This window comes from Elephantulus edwardii, unplaced genomic scaffold (assembly GCF_000299155.1).
Source record: "Elephantulus edwardii isolate Elephantulus edwardi_28Jun2011 unplaced genomic scaffold, EleEdw1.0 scaffold00271, whole genome shotgun sequence".
Taxonomy (NCBI): domain Eukaryota; kingdom Metazoa; phylum Chordata; class Mammalia; order Macroscelidea; family Macroscelididae; genus Elephantulus; species Elephantulus edwardii.
In genome coordinates this window covers 2853816-2860752 of record NW_006400021.1, presented here as the reverse complement: position 1 = coordinate 2860752, position 6937 = coordinate 2853816, and the positions used below count along the sequence as shown (strand labels likewise).

At 37.7% G+C, this 6937-nt stretch overlaps 1 pseudogene; it reads left to right on the top strand.

Moving 5' to 3' along the window:
- Window positions 1-2261: 2261 nt before the first annotated feature.
- LOC102845805 lies at window positions 2262-2549 on the top strand (annotated as a pseudogene).
- Window positions 2550-6937: the final 4388 nt, after the last annotated feature.

Here is a 6937-nt window from a genome sequence, read left to right as displayed (position 1 = left end):
ATCATAAAGGCTAGGATTTCTAAAACATAAGATAATTACACGAGAAGCATGGCCTAGTCAAATTGACACATATTTTAGGGGGAATACAATTCAATCTATGACACGTGGACAAAATAATCAATAAATTATTTACAAAATGTGGTATGCTAAATATTACCCCAAAGATATTCACATCCTAATCTCTAGAACCTATGAATAGGTTACATACAAAGATAAAGTTAAGGTTATGGCACTAGTTTTAAGGAACTGTGCTACAATCCCAGAGGCACGTGGTTTGAATTTACCAAGTGCTCCATAGGAGAAAATTGGGCAATCTCCTCCCATGAGATTAACTGCCTCTGAAAATCTGCTGGAGGTTAGTTCTGAATAGACAGCACACAGCAACAGCAGTTGGGAACTTTAGAACAGAGAGATTATCCTAGATTATTCATGCAAATTCAATCAATTATATAGTTTTTTTAATTGTTGCACAGTTTCTTGCCCCCCCCCTTTTACAAATAGAATTTTTTTTCCCCCTGGAGATCAGAGAACTGCAGCAGAAATGAAAAAGTCACAGATATTCAGAGCAGGAGAGGAATCCTGGCTGGAGGGGTCTCTGGAAAGTATATGAGGTGAAGTCTCATCACCCTTGACTCTGGAGCACTCTGGGTGCATTTCTTTCAAGACAAATTTGTATATTCTTTTGGTTGGCAGGCTGTGGGATATTCAAAATTCTTCACCAGCACCACAATTCAAATGCATCCATTCTTTGTTAATTTTCCTTATTCATTTTTCAATGTTCAGATACATATGAAGCAACTGAAAATACCATTCCTTGGGTCAGGTACACCTTAGTCTTAAAATGACATCTTTGGTCTTCAACACTTTTTCAAGCTCTCTTTTTCCTCATGTGTGTACAATTATTTATATGTATTGTGTTTCATATGAGCATTGTATTGTATTCAATCTTCCATTTACATTTGCTTCATATAATCATTCATAAACATTGTGTTTTCTATAGTCAATTACTATTGATCTATGCCTATTACTACCCCATCTTTTTAAGACCCCACTGAATTTCTCCCATTCCTTCCCCTCTTCCCATCTGCCCACTAAACTCTGCTATCTTAGTGATTTCCACTCTTTCCCCTTTTCTGCCCCTTCTTTTCCCTTTCCCCTTTTGGACATTTATACACATCCTACTAGTTATCCTTGTATTTTTACAATAATGGTTTTATGCAATATTTGTCCTTAGAAGACTGAGTTAGCACATAATATTCTCTAGATTCTCACATGTTGTATTGCATTTTACGAAATCATTGCTCCATAGTGCTACATAGTATTCCGTTTTATGATGTACCCTGTTTCTCAATCCATTTGTTTGTTGATGGACATTTTGAGCTATTTTCTTTTTATTGTGAAAAACATTGCTGTGAACTTAAGTGTACATATCTACATTCTTATCTCAGTTCTAATGTCCTTGGGGAATGTTCCTAACAGTAGAATAGCTGGGTCATATGGGATTTCTGTGTTCAACATTTTGAGAAAATGTCAAACTGCCTTCCTGAATGAGTGTACCATTTTACAATCCCTCTAGCAGTAAATGAGAGTTCCAGTCCCTTCATATCCCCTCAAACATTTATTGTTTGCTGTCCTTTTAAACTGCGCATTTCTCTGACTGCCAATGATTTTGAACATTTCTTTATGTAATGCTTGGTTCTCAATTCTGTTCCATTGGTTTATGTATCTGTCATCGTATCAGTAGCATGATGTTTTAGATACTACAACTATGTATTAGGTTTTGAGATCAGGGAGTATTATCCCTCTCTATTTTTATTTTTCAGAAGAGATTTGCTTATTCGGAGTTTCTTTTTCTTTCCAAATAAACCTGCCAATAGCTTTTGCTATCTCTGGAAAAAATTAGTTTGGTATTGAGATTGGGTTGAACATGTAGATTGCTTTTGGTAGGATTGTCATTTTGCTCTTTAGCACTTGAAAGAGTTCTTGGTAGATCTATCCAATGCAGTACAGTGTTTCGTTTCTTGACTGCTGCTTCCATGAATATTGATTGTAGACCCAAATAAAATGGATCCATGCTGTCTTTCACAACTTCAGTCTTTTCTCCATCTATCAGGTTGTTGTCTATGGGTCCAGGGTGTTTGTTGTTGTCTATGGGTCAGGGTATTTGTTTTCTTGTTGTTGAAGTATAACTCATTGAAGGGTTTTTATTGATTTTATTCAATAAGTACTTCATATCTCCTTCCCTGTAAGCAAGCAAAGCTATGGCCAATGAGAAACCCAAGGAAGGAGTCAAGACTAAGAACAACCATCATATTAATTTGAAGGTGGCGGGGGAGGATGGTTCTGTGGTGCAGTTTAAGATTAAGAGGCATACACCACTTAGTAAACTAATAAAAGCTTATTGTGAACGACAGGGTTTGTTGATGAGGCAGATCAGATTCCGATTTGACGGACAGCCAATCAATGAATCAGAAACACCTGCACAGTTGGAAACGGAGGATGAAGATACAATTGATGTGTTCCAGCAGCAGATAGAAGGTGTCTTCTAAAATAAACACAGAGGAGCCTGCTGTTTTACTCCAGAATTCTGTTCCTGCAGACCAAGAATGCATTCTCAATTAGAAAACCACAATTGGGTTCCAGCACATCCTGACGACTACAGCATAGTTTTCTCTCTTCTTTCATTTCCCCCTCTCTATTCTTTTATTGTACATAAAGTAACTGGTGCATGTGCACAGGCATATTGCAGGTTTGTTTTGTTTGGGTTTTTTTATAAACTAAATGGTCAATGGTATGTTTTGATCAACATCTAGTGGAGATGGGATGGGGGGAAATACTGGTTCTGTGAAAATAGTCCCTTTCTCCCCAAGTGGCATGCTCATTCAGCTCTTATCTTTATATTCCAATAAGTTGTTTTGTTCTCACTGTTTAACAAAAAATGACGTTAAAAAAATCCTTACATACCTTGTTTGATTGGAGAATTTCAATGTTTTTCATTTATTATTGTAAAACCAAGGACAATTTTATAACTTTTTTGTACATGGCTGTTACATGTAGGGCAATCTGTCTTTAATTAGGGGTAAATTACTCTAAAAGAAATGAATCCTAGATAGCTTTCACTTCAAGTCAAGCGTCTTGTTGTTTAAATAAACTTCTTGTTTAAAAAAAAAAGAGTGAAACCAAGCTGCTCCTTGGAGAGGGACATCATGCTTGGGATAGTGGAGGACAGCACAAGAGAAGAAGACCCTCAATGAGATGGATTGATTCAGTGACTAGGGTAATGGGGGAAGGTGTGTCGGAGACAATAAGATTGACAAATGATAGAGCAGGGTTTAGGGCTGTTGTACATAGGGTCACTATGAGTCACAAGCTACTTGACCGCTCATAACAATGACAACTTTACCAAGAATGATCTCTAGGAACTGGGCCTTCATGATAACATGTCCAAAGTATGTGAGACAAAGATTCACCATATTCACTTCTAAAGAATATTCTGGACACATTTCTCCTAAGGCAGTCCTCTGAACCAAACAATAGTCTTCAAAGGGGAATAGTAAAATTAAGGAGGCATGCGCTCCCTGGAACAACTATATGCTATCACTAGGCAAGCATTTCCCCAGGGATAAAACTCAGTGCAGGAAACAAGGATGAATGGAAAGAATAAAAACAGAAAGGATGTGGGGAGAGTGTTGTTACATTGTTAGGGTTACATTGTTACATTTTTGGGGTTGCTATCAATGCCACCATGAAAACGTATATAAATTGTTGAATGGAGAACAAATTTGCTTTGTTATCATTCACCAAAATCACACTAAAAAGTTGGAGTTTTTTAAAAAATTTCTTTTATATTAGTTTACATATAAAATTCATATACAATGTGTTTCACACTTAAAAATGAAAAGTTGAAAAAAAAAACCATCAGCCTTTGCTAAAAGCCCATATGAAAAGAAAGCTGTGCTCTCCAACCAACAATCATTTTGTAAATAGTCTCATTCCCAGAGCCTCCATAAGGAAACATAACCTGCCCACACCTGCAAACTTTGAAGCTAACTACTCATTTGAGCCACTCAATCAATGCCAATTTTTTTACTTATGGAGATTGTGAGATAATATATAAATGAGTGTTGTTTCAAACATCTAACTCTGTGGTAATTTTGCTACAGCAGCAATGTTGTCCTTATGTACCTTTGAGTCAGAAATGAATGATACATAGCTAACTCTGTAGCTGAGTTTTAGAGACAGTAAATCGCATGTCTGGAGATTGTCCATCTTTCTCCCATGGAGCAGATGGGATGATGGCATCACAATTCCTTACTCATAAGCTACCAGAGCTCCCTACAGCACCAGTAGAAAATAAATATATAGGGTACTCCTGACAAGTGCTTTAACATGAAAAGTTCCTCCTAGATACCCACCCACTTGTGTACATGGCAGAGGGACAACAAACCCAGATCCTGCATCTGTGCTATTCCTAACTAAGGAGCTTTGCCTTGCTTCCAAGAGCAAATATATTTTAAAAGCTTAACTGAAGGATTAAGAAAGAAGAGTGTAAGCAGAAGAATTGGTCCTAATATTGTAATTACTATTATTCCCATAAGCATGTATCCCCCAGCAATGCCCCACTTTTTGATTAATGAGTTGGCCATAGTAGCCATATGGAAGAGGAGGGGTCAGGAGTGCCCTGGGGATGCTTTGGAATCTAGCAATTTAAGTATCTGCACAGAACATCTTGTGAACAGCCCTTTGGCTGTGAAAATGCAAACGATCAAGCTGGCTGCCAAGTGTCACCTGGGAAACCCAACTGGCACAGGAGTCATGGCTGAGCTCCCTTCCTAGCCCCCTTCCAACAGAGCCAAAGGGCCAGAACACTCAGCAAGCTGCAGGCCGATACCAGTGTGGGGCTTCTGGATGTTCAGACCTCCACAGCTCTGGGCTGGTCGGCCTCTGAGCAGCATGTAAGGACAGAGCTCTGTCAACACATCTGTTTGTGGATGGACATGAGAATGTCTTACTGTTGTTACAGCCACAGTCCCTCAGGAAGGTCAATATAATGAGGACACCTCAACCTCCTTCCTCCACTTGCTTTGTCCCTGCCTTTGCTCCTTCTCTTGCATCTCTCTTTATTCTACTTTGCTCTCTTTCAAGTTCCAAAGTGAAAACTAAAGATTAGTCTTGTGCTCTTCTTTCATCTATACCTTCTCACATTTATGAACTGACATTGTGCCATTAGTTTTTATTACTCATAAATAGGAAAAGGAAACAGGACAAATTTTAAGAGGTCATCCAAAGGCCACTTCAATGACTTTGTGGAAAGTGCTCTCTTGGGTGCATTAAACTGTGTACCTCTGCTCATACCTCTGTTCCTACACTTCTGACCATAAGCTGGCCATGGATCTCAGGAAGCAGACCACTAGTCACCATGGTTAACTCAAATGGAGGAAAATATTTGAGTTTATCAAGAGCATTTAGGTTTTGGAAAACCCAAGTTCTCTATCTGGTTGGTAAAATGATTATGACAAACCTCTTTCTTCAATTGGGCCAACCAGCAACTATGAAGCTATATCATATTTTAGAGGCTAAAACTGGGAGGAAAATAGTCCCTGCTTTAGGTTGATGTTTCCTGAACTTTCAGTGAATGATCTTTCACTTCATGTAAGAAAGGCCACATGATACGGATTGGGAAGCAGCAGAGGTAAGCATCACTGAATGGTCCCCATCCAGGGACAAGCCATGTCATCTACTTGTCCTGCCAGACACTCCTATCACCCCATATTCAACCATATCTGAAGCATGCTTCTTTTTACTTAAGAATGAGCTTAGAAAAAGAATGAAAAAAGTTTAATCACGAAGACTCTAGAACCAAGCTATGAGAAAAAAGAACAAATAGAGAGATTAAAATGGGTCCTACCAAAATGAGTAGTCCACAGTACTAGTGGATCATGAGAACCACAGCCCCTATATTCTGAAAACACAAGACCCAGATGATGCTCAGCTACCACTGCCAGCCACTCTGTTTGAGATCACAGATCGAATGGGAGAGAAATGTAAAACCAAGTTCAAATAGAGACTTAACTGATATAATAAGATTGGTGGATCCCACAAGACTGTGTGACCCTGAAACATCCATGAAATTTGGAAATTAACTCATCCTCACAGACCACCTTACAATCAAACAACAGAAAGAACTTTAAAGTGGACATCAGCATTCCTAAAGAATGTCCTTCTGAAAACCATGAAAAGTTTTAAACCAAAATGGTATCCATAAAATGAGTTTACAGGGCAGAAAGAAGGACAAATGGATATAAGTAGAACATAGGGAAGAAGCAGGAAGAGTGTTGTTATATTGACGGAATTACACCTAAGTTTGTGTAGCAATCTATGTATAAATTATTTAATAGAAATGAATCTTCTCTGTAATGTTTTATCCAAACCACAATTTTAAGAAGGAAAAGAAAAATAGTGAACATGATTAGTCATCAGAGAAATGAACATCTGAACCACTTTGAGATTCTGATGAAATGACCAGAATAAAATAAAAATAATAACAAGTGTTGGTGGATGCTCAATACCTTTGCCACCAATTTCTGATAAAATTCTCAGACATAAAAAAAAGATATCAGAATACCTGTAAAAGGTTTTAAAAGTTCTGTTTTAAGGAAAATTTCAACTAAAGAAACTATTTTACTTCCCAATGAGAATATGTAGGAACATTTTTGTTTAAAGCCACTTGGTGGAAACACATCCAGATTTAATTTTCAATTAATAGAAAATGGAAATGTAAAACAATCAATGTAATTCATCACATCAACAAGGCAAAGAACAAGAACCATATGGTCCTATCAATTGATGCAGAAAAAGCCTTTGATAAAATCCAACACCCTTTCATGATTAAAGCACTCAACAAAATAGGATTAGAGGGGAATTTCTTCAACATAGT